The sequence below is a fragment of the Balaenoptera physalus genome (genome assembly GCF_965194825.1).
Source record: "Balaenoptera physalus genome assembly, chromosome: 4".
Taxonomy (NCBI): Eukaryota; Metazoa; Chordata; class Mammalia; order Artiodactyla; family Balaenopteridae; genus Balaenoptera; species Balaenoptera physalus.
Window position 1 is genome coordinate 86,668,333 of NC_138891.1, and position 16,210 is coordinate 86,684,542.

General features: G+C 45.0%; 1 protein-coding gene across 12 annotated transcripts in view; it reads right to left on the minus strand.

Moving 5' to 3' along the window:
* Positions 1-16,210, minus strand: part of BOC (BOC cell adhesion associated, oncogene regulated) — a 90,889-nt gene that overhangs the window by 41,381 nt on the left and 33,298 nt on the right. The window lies entirely within an intron of this gene.

The following is a 16,210-nucleotide window of genomic DNA, read 5'->3' on the forward strand; positions in this document are numbered from 1 at the left end:
CCAGGGCTACGTGGCGCACCACGCTGCTAGTTTAGACTACTGTGCACAGTGCTGTCACAGTATACTGAATGCGTGCTGCATCCCTCGTTTAGGGGATGTTACTAATTAATGAATCCTAAAGTCTCAGGGGCTCATGAAAGATCTCCTGTTTTGACTCACCCCAGCCCTTCACCTATATCCTTGTCAACATTCTTTGATTTCCTGGAACCTACCAACCCTCCTCAGCTTGTCTAACCTCTGCAACTCCAGACACAAACACAGACAAAAGTCACACTCAGCCAAGGCCCCTCTTCTTCTCTCCACCCCCTGGTGCTGAAATTCCGGTATTTTCCATCTCTACAAAATCTGTACTTTTTTTTTTTTTTTTAAATAGACAATTCATTTTTATTTTGGTCTTCTGCCAAATCATTTTTTTTTCCAGAGGCTCTCCTTTATATGCATTCTTTTTGGCCCTGAGTACTAATCAGATTATTTTAAGTTTTAGTGACATAAAATTTTCACATAGTGAAACACACAGATCTTAAGTGTATAATCATAAATGTGCATGTGCCTAATACATTTTTAAAAAGTGACAGAATTAAAGTGGAAATTAGGCAGTTTTATAATCATAGTGGCAATTGTTACACTCCCCTCGTAATAACTGATAGAACAGTTAGACGAAAAATTATAGGGATATAGAAGATCTGAATAACAATGTCTACCTTCCTGATCTAATTGACATTCATTAATCATTAGAGCCAACAACAGTATTCTTTTCAAGTGCATATGGGATGTTCACAAATGCAGACCAAATATTGGGCCATAAAATTTCAAAAGACTGAAATTTTACAGAGTATGTTACTTGAACACAATGGAATTAAATTAGAAACCAACAAAACAAGATATCTAGGAAAGCCCCAAATACTGGGAGTTAACACATTTCTAAATAACTTATGTATCAAAGGAGAAATCACAAAGGAAATTAGAAAATACAAAATCTGTACTCTTGACGGCTTGCTGTGTTGCATCTCCACCCAGAACATTTCCTTGGGGGTCTAGACTGTACTGCTCCTCCAGCTGCTTGATGACATATCTCGGCTATCAGCCACCCTCTTATTGCCTGCCTAGAACTTTAATTCCGCCCCTTCCACAGTATTATTTCTTTATGCCTCTTTTAAGCTATGGTGTTTAAAAGATTCATCAAAATTACAAAGAGGCAAATGTACACACGCTTCTGTCACAGCCGAAACCAAGATCTTGCCTCTGTGTTTTCACTGCTGTACCTATAGAACATGAGACCAATGAGGAAGGTGTGCCAACATCCTGCTAGGCAGGGAGACAGTAGAGTGAGAGTCAGGTGACTGAAGGCAGCGTCACAATGATCTAGACAGTGGATGCATATTCCTGAATCGTGCACATGTGGCAATATTAATAGTATATCTCCAGGAGGGTGACATATACTCAAAATGCTAACACTTTTGGACCAGTTTATCTAAACCAGCAACTCTTTCAAAAACTTACAGTCATCACTGAAAAATCATAGGAGGTAGTTAAGCTGCCCAGCTGACAGCTGCGTTACGCCCTCCAGTCTCTGGAGTTCTGGCTACTTGTACAGTCTGTTGTAAGAGCCGGTCTTGGGCCTCTCAACACCCATGGCTCCTTTCACAGAGGACTGAAGGCTGGGCTTCGAGGCTCTTGCTCTGTGCTAGGGGGTGCTTGAGATTTGCCTCAACCTCTCCCTTCTCCAAGCTCCTCTGGCTTTTCACCTAGCTACTTAGCGAGTTAAGAGGGCTACACTGCTTTGCCAAACAAGCACCCCTCCAAACCAGATCTAGGGCCCAGCCCCACACTGATGTTCGGAACGGTTTCTAGGGCAGAGTCCTTTCTCCTTGATTTTTAATCCTTCCCTTTGCCGCGTGTCTTCGACATCAGAGGACCTCCACTCTTCCGGGGAAGAACAAGGGGACATTTTCTAAAAGAAGTTTGAAAGAAAAATTTTAAGCTCTTCCTGATAAGGTTTTCCCTCTTGGGGTAGACAGAGCTTTTGCTCTTTTCCAGACAATCCAGGAAATCAAAGGGTCGTGTTATTAGCAAAGTGAAATTAAGGGAAGCTGCAAAGGATGTGAGTATGGCCGGGGAGGGCAGCCGTGGTGGGAGGGAGGGCATGCCTGTTACCACGATAGGTATCTTGCTAAGCTCTTTGCACAAGGTATTCTTTTAATCTTCAGAACAACTCTACATGGTGGGGACTATTATCCCCATTTTACAGGTGAGGAAACTGAGTTCCAGAGGGTAAGTAACAAGCCCGAGGTCATATAACTGTAGGCCTGGAATGAAACCCAGGTTGGGCTCATTCCAAAGTTCTGTGCTTTTAACCACAATAGTAGCCTTTTCATGTTTTTTTTTCTACCAGCCCTCTGCACCAAGTGGGTGCTTGACAAACAGAGTTGGAATAGGGTGAGGTAGAACAATGAGGAATTTTAACAGTGGTTTCTTAATCACTGTTCATTAAGGAAAAAAGTTCATTAATATAGTTACACACAAACACCAAAAAGCAAACCTTTGGCGTCCCCTCGATCATCCAGATACTAGCTTTAATTCTCTACTTTCCCCCAATGAAATAACGTATTTATCTAGAACACTGCATGAATGACCAGTTATAGGATTTTAGGGAACTTGCTTGCTCATGACGTGTTCCTCTTTCCCCAACTCCTCGAGGAGATTGCCCACACCTGCTCTTCCCCTGCCCCAAGAAAGGAAGAAGGAAGGAAAGGGAGGAGGCAGCAGGGACACAGAATGGATACAAAGTAATAAAGCGCAGAAAGAAGACAAGCAGACAAAGAGGGACAGAAGGGCTGTTTCTTATCCCAGCGCAGGGTGGCTACCGAGGTGTTTGGGTTGTAAAGTCGACAAAGGTTTTACTGAGGAAACTCAGCCCAGACCCCCTCCTGCTTAACGAGGACCAGCCAAACAGTTCCCGTTACTTCTGCACCCTGGGTAATTTATAAGGTTCAAAATGGAAACAGACCCCACTACTGCTGCCAGCCACCATCCCGCTTTTAAAGGAGAAAAAAATGTAGCTGAGGAGGGAGAGGGAGTGAGGAAGCAGGTGTCCAAAGGGGGAGAAAGGAGTTAACTCACGAACTCCCACAACAGAGTTGTAAGCAGGTACCACTCAGTGAGCCCAAAGCAGGACACATGGGGTCTCCGTCACGGCAAAGCAGAACCGTGACAAAAATACAGAGGTGGGGGGATCACCGTAGCTATGATGCATCTTCTTTAGCAGCTGGGGAAACTGAGCTGCTTCCTGGAGCAAGTTACCTAGTGAGCTTGGTCTAGAAAAATAGTTCCAAAAATGCAGGTTTCTGAGAACAGTTTTTTAATAATAAAAAAAAAGGCAAGTAGGGCTTAATTGGAGTACCTCCCACTGTGAAATGAACAAGGTACAGTTTCAAAATTGGGTGAAGGCAACAGTAAGGCCTGTTACTTTTCTTGGCAATGCAAGGTATGTCTAGATCCTTCTTATTTTTTCTGCATATTCTCAGAAAAAGAGATCAAGAAAAATAAAATCAAAAGCAGAGAGAAGGGAAAACGAATTCTTGACATGAATTCCTCATTGAGGCCTAGGTACTTTCTATTTTCAAGGGTTACTTGGACACAAAAAATAAAAGAAAATGCATCTGAGAAGTTGAACTGCTGACATACATGTTCCCACTGAAACAATCTCCAAGCAGACGTTTTTAAAACTTTCCAAAAACAACAGCAGCAGAATACACGTCTAAGGTTGAGACCAAGCACTAGAAATTACAGCCTTAGAGTATTTATTTTGCGAGAGAAAATTACAAACAACTGAGAGTCGATCATCAGCAGGAGGAGGCCAGCTCCACCTTCTCCCGAGAGGGCTGGCGGGCTGGCAGGAGCGAGAGGGAGGCAAGGGCACCCGAGGCCACATCTCATCCCCTGATCACCCAGGCCACTACAGCTCTCTGAGACAGAAGCCTCCATGGTCTAAAATGCCCAACACACCCTGTGGATGTCCTATGACCACTAACAAGATGAGCTACACAGAAGAGCACGTGATCTAGCAGGTGGCACAGACAGTCTTTCTTAAAAACATTCTTCCAGTGGCAAGAATGAGATCTGACAAAATTCTTGTTCCATTGGTTGAGAGGGGCTGGCTAGATGAAAAAAGGAATATTTCTGACCCCAAGTTATATGTTTTTCACATGTTCCCAATTCTGTGGAGTAAGACTGGCCTTTTCCAAGGTAGAGAGAAGTTTTGCCCCGAGAAGGTGATGCCAAGTGACTGGAGGGTGAGGGCTGGCAGCCCTCTGGCCTCAAGAAAGAGGGTGGTACTCCTGCACAGAGGACTGACATTGGGGGAAATCTTGGGCAAACAAGTGAATTTAATTCTCAGCTGAATATGTGAGTTCAGACAGATCTAGGAGGATTTAAGAAAGGGCATTGTTTTTTTTTAATGTAAAAAGTTTTTACTCCCAGACTTAAAGGGAAACATTTTAAATCAGGAGGGACCTCAGAAAAATTAATAGCTTTGGATAACACCTAACAGGTACCTAGTATTATAAATGAGGAAAGCAAGGTGCAGAGAGGCTGAGTGATTTGCAGAAGGTCTCCCAGTTAAGAGGGATCCAAGGCTACAAGTCAGGCCTCCTGACTCTTAGTCTGGTGCTCTTTCCACTACCCCGACACTGTCTCCCAGAAGATTGTTTCTGGGTCGTATTAACCAACTGCTTAAAACTGCTTTTAGAACTAAATTTAGAATGTTCTTGAATTTACTTCCTTAGGCATAAAAATGTCAACTGGATCATTATAACAGTAACTTTCTGTGTGATCACTTTCATTCTTTTACCATTTAGATCCTAATCTAGAAGAATCTCTTACTGTTCTTTACATGAATGTCTTCGATAGAATTTTCTGCAATGATGAAAATGTTCATATTTGCATTGTCCAAGATGCTAGGTAGCCACTAGCACTTGTGGCAATTAAATACTTAAAGTGTGGCTAATATAACTAAGGAGTTGAATTTTTAATTTTAAGTTAGCCAACAGGGCTAGTGGTTACCACATTAGGCAATACAGTTCAAGACTAATATCTGGAACATCTACCCAGACCACTCTGACATCACACAGGGGAGAATAACAATGGTTTGATGGTCTTAAGTATGAGCCATGCTCTAGCCAGCCTCTAAATATATTTCTAGCTTATTCCTTATCCAAAGTTTGTGTATGTTTTCTATTAAAAAACTATGTGTAGGGGACCTCCCTGGTGGCTCAGTGGTTAAGAATCCGCTTGCCAATGCAGGGGACAAGGGTTCGATTCCTGGTCCAGGAAGATCCCATATGCCACGGAGCAACTAAGCCTGTGCGCCACAACTACTGAGCCTGTGTTCTAGAGCCCATGAGCCACAACTACTGAGCCCACGTGCCACAACTACTGAAGCCCACGTGCCTAGAGCCCGTGCTCCGCAACAAGAGAAGCCATAGCAATGAGGAGCACGCGCACCACAACGAAGAGTAGCCCCCGCTTGCAGCAACTAGAGAAAGCCCACACGCAGCAGTGAAGACCCAACGCAGCCAAAAATAAATAAAATGAAAAAAAAACCCCAAAGAACAAAAGACTATGTGTATTGTGATTTTATTATCATTATTATTATTGGGAAGAAAAAATATCACTGTGATCTACCATACAGAAGACAGTACGCAAGGCACTGTACTAGAAGATGGATTCTGTCCTGAGAAGCTTAAAACAAAGCTTGGAACATAAGTCAGCCAGTGCTCGGCAAATATCCATAAGCTTCCCACTTCCCAGCCTGCTCTGCAGTTGGCTTAGGTCCAGGTGACAAGTGCTGGCCAATGACATGTAAGTGAACATGTTCTGGGTCACTTCCAGACCAAGACAGTTAAGAGAACTGGGGGGCTGCTTCTCCCTCTTCCCACTGCCAGTGGGCTACATCCCATGTTTCACAAGGCATAGTTACGAGATGGAAGAAGACAGCACAATCTATGACAGGAGAAGAAATAAATCTTTGTTGCATAAGACCACTGAGGTTTTGAAATTACTCTCATCTAACAACTTCAGCATTCTTTACTCTAGAATCTTAATGGATATCAATTTAGTCACAAATGGGAAGTGGAAAATGAGAGCAGAGGGAGGAGAGCATTTTCAATTTCAGGCCTTCAGGAAAGGTTTTTCTGGGTAAGTGGTTTTGAAACTGGGCCTTCTGGAATACGTGCACGTGTAAGAGCCGGAGGGCACTACGGAGGGTGATGCTGACCTGGTGGGAAAGTTCTGTTTGGAGGGTGCTACCTCAAGCAGATGCTTATCTTGAAAGTGGTCTCCTACCTAACCTTTCTGATTTTGCTCTCTCATGAGAAATATATTCTGGGCAAATCTCCCAGAATATCCTAATACATGCATATTTATTTATAAATTAAATGCACATACTACCAAACTAAAATTTAAGAGTAGGTAGAAGTGTAATCACATTTTAATGACTTGTTAATCACGATTGTTTTATAATATCATGAAGCTAATACCTTAAGGCGGAAAGCCTATTCAGGATTAGATTCATCACTAATGACATGGATGTAATCTCTTTCAAATGGCCTGCTTGAATGTTAATTAATTTGTTCACTTCTCATCAGATGTGATTCCATTATTATTGTTTCTACCTCCTAATGTGACTTGAAAAGGGTCAGCTCTGCTGTTTTCATCCTGTTTGCATGTGCCAGATTATCAGCACACTCTTCAACCCAATTTCTTCGCAGCAATCTTTTTAAGCTACTTGTCCTTTTGTGAGAGTTAATTTAGTTAAAACTAAATAATATAATCTACAAATCCACTTAACAGAGAACAAGAAAACTGGGGAATGAATGATCAAGCGAGTGAGGTCCCCACTGTCAAGACCTCCGAGAAATACAGATCTCTCTGTTGCAACACGTCATTGCCCAACATACACACTAAAGACTGTCAATCCCAGTATTCAATATTAGGAAAGCTGAATTTCTTTCCTATTCCTTTTGTAGATAGAAATAAACCATAAGAGAATCTCTAATATTTTCTTCCAGTGCCCCATGGAATATCTTATATTTCCCCTTTGGAGCCCCCAGTTTGGAGACCATTCTAGAGGAATGAAAAGAGACAAGTGAGGAAATTGAGATTGGGTCATGCCGTGGAAGACTAGGAAAAAGAGTCTGAAATTAACACCATAGACAGAGGGGAACTACTGGTGGTTTGAGAAGGGAATATATAAGCAAAGAGGCATTCTGGGGAGATTAGCTAAACCTGGGCTAATTCACACTGAACCCCACATTTATAACAAGCTGCTTAACAACATGGACAGAGCTTATTTCTTCTCAGGTTGGTAGACCCCTTTACCATCCAGGCAAGGGGAAAGGAAGAGTCTGGACACAGCATCTTAGCTCTGGGGAGGAATCCCCCCAGAGAGAAGCCCCTTCTGCCTTCGAGTAAAGAGAAGGTCTGGTCTCTTGATTTGCCCACTAGACAAATCTAATCCTCTCCCACCTCCAACACTTGAGGAAAAAGTTACTAGGGAGTCTTATTTTTTTGTCATATATACCTCTTCCTGAAAAATGGCCTCATCTTAAAGAGATTTTTTTTCTTTTTTAATCTACCTTTAAAGAGAGAAAGGTGAGAAAACCCCCCACAAACCTTGTTGCTAAACTGGCAAAAAGAGAGAAAAGAAAAACCACTTCCTTTCTTCTACACTCGCTTCTCAATTCCCCCCACCCCTATTCCATATAAATTCAACTTGACAACCCTGCTAATTGGATAAACGCAGCTTCTACACTCCTAGAAGGCCATTCCCTTTTCTTTTTTTTGTCTTTGGAGGGCTCAAAACAGGGTGATTGTGCTGTTCTTTAACACGAATTCCATCTGCTTTATTTCTCTCTCCCCATTCACCGCTCCTCTTGCATATTTATGAGGCCTTCCCCCCTTCCCTGCCCCTTCCCACCCCGCCTCTACCGCCTTCCTCCGCAACCTCCCTCCCCTCTCCTCTCCCTTCTCTCAGAGCAGCACAAAAACCTTCCAAATGGCCCCCCCTCCTTGCTTTAGATAAACACAGGCAGTGTCAAGTGTGAGGAGTAGGGGGAGGTGGGGGGGAGGTTCAACTGCCAGTCAAGCCCCCCGCCTTCAATGAGGCCCAGGGGCCTCCCCTAATCTGCTGCATGCCTGCCATATGGGGGCTGTGTTGCCCAGGGAAACACTAACAGGCAGAACGGAGCTTAATAGAGTCCATATTCATTGTAATGCAGTGAGATAGCTCGAGGCACCACTGCCTCTTCGGTCCAGTTTCATTCTTCTGTTTCCTTCTTTCTTTCTGTTTTTCCTCTCTTTTCTTTACTTCTTCTTTTTAAAAGGACCAGGTCCCTAGAGAGCTCTAATCTGGAGAAGTCTGGGCTGGCAGAAAGGCAGGGCTGTGGGGTAAGGAGTGAGGAAGGTGAGGTGATGCTGAGATGGGGGCCTGGGGTTGGTGGGGAGAGGTGAGGAGTGGGAGCTTCTTGGGCAGCAGAGTGGGGAGAGCAGCACAGCATCTGCGCAGGGGCCAGGGCACGTGGTGCCGCAGGTGTGCGTGGTCCGTGCACGTGTGGAGAGACGGTGTGGTGGGTGGGCAGGCCCATCGGGGCCTTGGCGCACACAAGCCTTCAGAGCTATTCAGCCTTCTATGCCTAGATATCCCAACCCCTACCTACCTACCCCCAACACCCACTCCAGTCAATTGAAGGGCATTCAAGCCAGCAACACCTACCTCCCGGAGGTGTCAGGCCTGTGGTCAATTCCTAGCTCTCCACAGTTGCATGGAAAAAGTCACAGGTTTTGCAATGAGATGAAACTACTTTAAAAATAAATCCCGGTAGGGACAGAGGACCCACCAGCCTGCCAAGCTGGGGCCCTCTTTCTCCTCGGGCTGCTCTGCCACAGCCAAACTAAGGGCATATGGGGTTTCTCTGAGTTGATGGAGTGGGTTGTCTCCCACTGAGCAGATGAAGCCTTGTCATGAATATATATGATGGAAGTGAGACTTAGGGCTCCCTGAGGTCAGAGGTGATCTTTCCCCAGGGCCAAAAAGGGAAGGAGGGGAGAGATGTGGGGAGGGAACAGAGTACATTTCTCCCAACTTCTTAGAAAAAATAAAATTGGTAACCAAGCTATGATAGAATTCCTAAAGAATAATCAGTTTTGTAAGTTGTGAAACATAGTTTTTTGTTCTGTGACTGTAAAAAAAAAAAAAAAAAAATCACAAGTTTAAAATCAAGACAGAAAATAAAAACGAAGAAAAACTATAAAAACTTTCACATACTCTCCTACAGTTGAAACTTTAATCCCATGGTCTGGTACACAGGAAGATCTCAGTAAATGGTTGCTGAAGGAATGAACCATGTACACGCTCCTATAGTTGTACTATTGCTGACCGAGAACTTGAAACTCTTTACCCAACTGACAACTACAATCAGGGTTCTGGTGGGTGACAATGGCTTAAACAGAAGCAAAATGCTGCTGCACCTTTGCTAGGAATGCCCCTGCCAGAGAGATGCTAGCGCCTATTACACGGGCCTTTTGTTACATGCCTCGCCCAGTGCCAGAGTCAGGCAGGCTAGGTCAGATACAACTGCTCAAACCGAGACAGATTCTGGTGCTTGCTGTGGTTTGTTTTTTGTCCTCCAAGCTTGCTCTATTCTACTTTCCCTGCTCTTACCTGACTGAAATGCATCTTGAACCTGTGGTTTCCTAAGCTCAACCCCCGAGGCGGGAGGGGAGAGGTGGGGGCGGGCAAGACTGTAGGAGAGAATATAAAAGTACTCATAATTTTTCTTTGCTTTTATCCTGATTTTAAGGCCCTATATCCCAGCAACCCTTCAGGAAAGGCTACAGTGGATATTTAGAGAGCCAGGTACAATTTCAATTCCTAGTTCTAAAACCAAAATAGCATTTGGGTACCTGAAATGCTACCCAGAAGTCTATCTAAGCATCATATCCATTTACGTCTATTAGGGAACCACAAAGGTCTGAAGACCCCAAACCAGGGTAGGTGAAGACACACAACCGACCAGGGCCTGACAGGACTCTGGACACTTACGCTCCCTGCAGAGCAGCCTTCCCCTCCAACTTCTGTGTTTGTATCGCGTCCTAGTCCGGGTTGTTCTGACCCCACATATTGCGTGTGTTACCGAGAAGTGCGTGGGGTGACCCTGGGGGAGACCACGAAGGAGCAAGTGGGAACACCTGGGGCTCCGGGACAAACCAGTGCTGGAGCATGCTGGGAGCTCAGCAGAGCAGCCAAGCTCTTCCCAGCCCTCCCGGCAGTGAGCACTTCGGTCAGTAATCTCACCACGGATGTGTGTGATGTGGTGACAGCCAGAATGGCAGCTCTGAAGGAAAGCAGGGACAGCTTCTCTGGTCCAGACCAAATACCTGCTTTCCATTTCACTGCTCAGAGGACACCCACTAATGACCTGCTTCTACAAACACAGACTCAAACCCATCTACTCTTGCCCGGTCTTCCCTAAAACTATGTAAAGATTCACCACCCACTCAGCTGCCCAACCTGGGACTCATCCTTGTCGCCTGGCTCCCTCTGATTCTCCACCCCAGTATCTGGTCATGTGGACTAACTCTGGCAGGAGCAACCAGAGAAACACAATGCAAGCCACATATAGTGTTTAAAATTTTCTAGTAGTCACACTGAAAAATCAAGTGGAAATCATTTTAATAATATCTTTTTTAACACAATATATCAAAAATACTATCATTTCAACATATACTCAATATAAAAATCATTAATAAAGTTTTATATTTTGTTTTATACTAGGTCTCCTAAATGTAGTGTGTATTTTCTATTTACTACACATCCCGGTGCAGACTAACCACATTTCAGGCGCTCAATAGCCACATGTGTTAGTGGCTACTGTTATCAGACGGTGTATGTCGAGGGCCTTCAAACTGGCTCCCTGATTCTCCTCTCCCCAACTAATAAGCCTCCACATTGTCACCCACCTTCTTTCTAGAATATCAAGCTCAACCGAACAGTAAAGATGACAAATGAGCAGCTACCATTCACTGAGCAATGCCTCCTATAAGCCAGAATCCATAATTTGCCTAATTTGATATAATTCTCACAATGGCCCTGTAAGGTAGGTGTACGACCAACCCGTTTTATAAATGAGGAAATTAAAGCTCAGAGTAATTAAATATTTTGTCCAAGATCACACAGATGGCAAACCACAGAGTAGGGATTTGAAAGAGGTCTGGCTGACGCTAAAAACCTTGGCTCTTTTCACTCTACCACACTGCTTTAAGTTATGGCAGAAAAATCAATGGACTATTATGCAGCCATTAAAAGTAATAATTAGAAAGAGCAAGCAGCAACATGAAAAATGTTTAAAGGATATTAAGGAAAAAAGCAGATCTCATTTCGTAAAAAGCATGTAAACAGTTGGGTAAGGCCTGGAAGGAAACAGGAAGCAAATAAAAAGAGCTGATTTGAAAATGTGAAGGAATTAGGAGTGATTTTTTTTCCCCTTTTGAGGTCACTTAAAAACAAACAAGCAAAAGAGCTAATAGACGCATCTTTGATAGCTCCCCAAACAAGTTTGATTAAATAAGGTTCAAACTTCTTCATACAACCTTCCAGGCTCTGTATTAACCGGCTGCAGCCAACCTTCCCCTTGTCTTCCTCCCACGAGCCCTAAGCCCCGGGCAAGCTGCTTTTTCACACCTTCCTTCTCCCAGAACCATCTTCTGCTTCTCCCTTTATTATCCTTCGAAACTTACCTCCAGCGTCACTGTATAATACCTCCAGTGCTTATTCCTCATCCCACTTTCCACAGCGCTGTGCACACCTACTGCAACATTTCCACGATGATTTATGCCTGTCTGTAATATGCCTCTTTTCCCAGACTCTATACTTCCTGAAGGCAAGGAGGCATCCACTTCATCTCAGTAACCCTAGCACCTAGAAAAGTCAGTGTCTGCTGAACTGAAGGGTCTATTTGGATTAGAAATTTGGGATTGAGAAGGAATGTTACTCTGACCCGTGGACCTATAAGAGGAACGCACACAGACACACATACCAGTGGTGGAACCAAAGGGTTTTTCTAGGGGGAAATGACTTTAACTGTGGCCTTTATTTTTCAAACCCAAATGGCCCTTAGATGAGTTGGCAGCCCTTGGGGAAGGCCAAGCTGCCTGACAGAAGTCAGTGCCTCTGCAGATACTCCTATGGCTTGAGGTTTCATTCAAGAACCTTCTTTGTTTTCCTTCTTGTCTCTTCTCCCAAAACAAACACCCAAATAAGCTTGAGACTTCAGGCTTCCTGCAGCCACTGAACTGCAGGGAACCTCACCTAGGATGATACCGTGATTGGCTATCATCTAGCCAGCGACAGCATGGCCCTGAGCTTGAGGCCAGGGTGGAAGGAGGCAGGCAGAGAGGGATGGGAGAAGGAGAAAGAAGAAAGCTGTGAGAAAGAGGACAAGTTCAGGCCTGAAGAGAGAGCATGGGGAGGGGAGTAGGGATGAGAGCACTAAATGTGCCAAGCGCCTACTCTGTGCTGAGCCCAGCGCTGGGGCTGGACACACATGGTCCACTTTTCATCGTCACAGCCCAGGGAGTGTTACTGTCCCCTTTACAGATGGGGAAGGAGGTTACTAAAACACTTCATGATGCTTTACCACATAAGGATTTTAGGGCTCATCTCAAATTTGTATTATAGACATAGCTTCTCTACTAAGTGACAACATTGAAACTCTGCAAGATCAGGTACTGAAATACCATGAGCCTTGGGTTTGGATAAGAGCTCTGCCACGTCTACCTTTGGTTCAAGTTGACTTTGGGTAAATTAGTCTTTGACCCTCAGTTTACTCTCTGTGAAAATGCGAATGATAATACCCGCCCCTTTGCTGAGCTGCTAATAAGAGTTAAGGAGATTACGTGTGAAGGCAGCCTGGCACATAGCAGTGAGGGGGGACAGGTGTCGTGGAACTTTTCTACCGAAAGCCATTCACTGGAGGTCTAATTTCATACTGTGGCACTGCTGGGCTTTGAGATTAATGTCCTTTAAGACTTAAGGACATGTTGCATTTGAACAACTCCAGACAGATGTGCTATCCTCTCTTTGCTCATTGGTCCTCTTAAGCTGGACACAATTAAGCAATGGCCTGATTTTGCTGCCCTACAACACATGCATCAGAAGTTCAAGAAACATTCTTTGTCGAAAAAAAGCAGTAACACCTACATTCTATACAGTGTTTTACAGCACCTCACAAAAGTCCAGTGGGACAGGAGATCCCTGGGCGGTACTATAGTGTTCCCAAGTCTGTGGCAAGACAATTGCTAGCCTCTCAATCTCCACCCAACACTAGTCAACATTTATATCACTTAAGCTAATAACCTCTCCCACCATCCCACCCTGTTTATGCCCTCTCTCTGCACTCTCTTGATGATGATAATGATGATAATGATGATAATTTCTCCGTAGTGCCTCTACTTGTTTGGAGAGAAAGGGGAAAGATCCCTGTCAGACAGTAGGTCATCTGGACATGAAGTTATGGAGAAGTGTTTATAGAAAGGAAAACACACCCCCAATCCCTCTCTGACCCGCCCCCCGCTCCCATCCCCGGAACGGCGCTCACCTCCGACCACACCTGTGAGCTCACAAAGCCACAACAGACCACCTGCTCTTTTTACACCTACCTGTTTGTAATTACAGCCTATGGCCAGGGCTATAGCCACACAGGTAAACAACAAAGTAAAATGGTAACAGTGACTGGAGAGGAAACAGGAGCATTCACTTCCAAGGCTTCTGGTGCACACAGCTGATGAGAGATCCAACGTGAAAGGAATTAATTAGAGTGTGGGTAGACAGCACAAACACAGTACATAGGCAAACCAGTCCCAGGACCTGAACAGCACTTAAGGCAGACCTTAACAGCTTAAGTCCTATCTCTTAGGACAAAGGATTTTGGACAAGTGAGCCATGCATGAACACAAACCTTGCCAGAAGAAGAGTAGGACAGACAAGGGTATTCTGCTTAGCGATCACGGTGAGCGGAGCAGATAAAACAGTTGGAAACTCCAAAGGCACTCCTGATGAGAGGTACAAGTCCCTGGGTGGGCTCAGGGCAGAATTCAGGTCAATTCAGCAAAACCACACTTAGCACCCACTAGGTGCCACACACTGAATGGAGGGTGGAGGGGACATAGAGAAAAGTAGGCAGTTTCCCATCCTTAAGTTTCCTATCCTTAAAGAACCTGGGACCTAGTCAACCTTCGCTTTGACACCATCTTTCTATTATACCAAATGCAGCATGGCCTCAAGAAAAGATCAAAGATAGACTGGATTTTACAAAGTACAGGCAAAGAACCAGAACCACTAGCAAAGGCATCAGAGGCACGACAAAAGAAATGTGGCATACATTTGAGCACACGCACACACACTCACACTTGTACACTCAGGCCCTGCTCAGCGCAGAAGGTCAGTCCTCCAACTTAGCCCTCCTCACAAGTCCTAAAAAAAGCCTCCTTCCCATCATCCACATTCATTCCTACTAGAGTCCCGGGAGAGTCATCAAAGTACATCACTTAAGGTAGGTAAGAGGCTTAGAGCTAATGGAAACCTATGAGGACTGCTGAAGCCTCAGCTTTGTCGCTGTCACTTCTCACGCTGTGTTGTACCTTATTTATATACAAGTCTCTCCTAGACACATAATAGATAACTCAGTGAATGTCTGCTAAGCTGTAAAGACCTACCTCCAAGATCTCTTCCAGGCCTGACTCTATTTGGTCCTTGGAGTTTGGAGCCGGTGAACCCCCAGGGCTGCTTCTGACGCAAAGCAGAGCTTGAGCAGGGGAGGGAGATGCACGGGTGTCTGAGATCTCCATCCCTATCGCCCTGCCTCTGGGGAGCCCACTGCGGTTCTTATGCAGGGGAGAAAACAAGTAGGACACAGGGCTTCCCTTCACAGCACCGGAGCATGGCGTGGGTGAGGGCAGGCTTGCCAAGGAGGAGATGGGGGAGAGTGTGAGGAGAAGCAGGTGCCCAGGGAAACTCGCTTCCCTTCGCTAGGCAAGCTCCCAGCACCTACTCTACGTCAGGCAGCAGTTGGACCACCAGCTCTTGTCCCCTGGAGGCCTGCACTTCCCCCGTGGAAGCACCATCACGCTAATTATTTATGGTCTGCCTGACCGCTGGACCAAACGCTCAGGGATCAGGAATGGCGGTGATCTTATTACAGGGGCATCTTGAGTGTATAACACGGTTTGAGGTATTCAGCAAACACCCGTTGAGTGAACGAATTACAACCCAAAACACAAAAGTGAAAGGTCATGGCAGAGAGGAGAGAGAACTGTAGTCACATAGTCAAGAGGGAGCTTTTTCTTAGGAGGGGAAGCTGGGCCTTTAGCAAGTTTGGGGGTTGAAAAGACTGATTTACTCTGTTAGGCAGCATAATTACCACCAATTCCAATTAAGCTGTCACCTGCAGTCATTTTCTGTGCCCCTTCCTCATGATGACTAAGCAACCAATGGCACCAGGCCCATACCCATACCCTCCCCAGGACTCAAAAACGGTCTCCGGTTCTGTGACCCAGCGTGAATGAGGGTCAGGCTGCCACTTCTTGACCTGTCCACTCCTGGGGCCGATTCACACAAATGCTGGGCTAAACCAGCCCCAACTCCAACTCGCGGACACACTCACACCTCAACCCCTAACACACAGACACACACACACACCCCCAACCCTTAACAGGCTCTTGCAGGCTGGCAGGAAATCTGAAGCACTTAAATGAAAAGCTAAGCCATGGGGCAAAATGGCTGAACTGCTAAGTCAGGGCCAAGACGGCATCAGAAGCTGCCTCTTTAGCTGGCGTCTGACCTGACTGCACTGTGACACAGACAGTGTCTCTCCTAGACTTTCCTGCAAGCAAGAAACCCTCACCCGGACATTTAGGGGGAACCACTTTGACGCAGGACAATAAAATCTCTCACACAAGCATGTTGAAGGAGAAACAGATCACATCAGCAAATTATCTAGAATAATGACTGGTTCAAAGCAGTTGTTCAATAAATGACAGCAACTTATTCAATTTGAGTCACTTCCTTTAGGGTTACCTGTAGAAGTACTTTCATTAGTCTGATCCTTGTTACAGATTTATCCCTAATATTTCAACAAAAGAGGTTTAAGAATAGGTA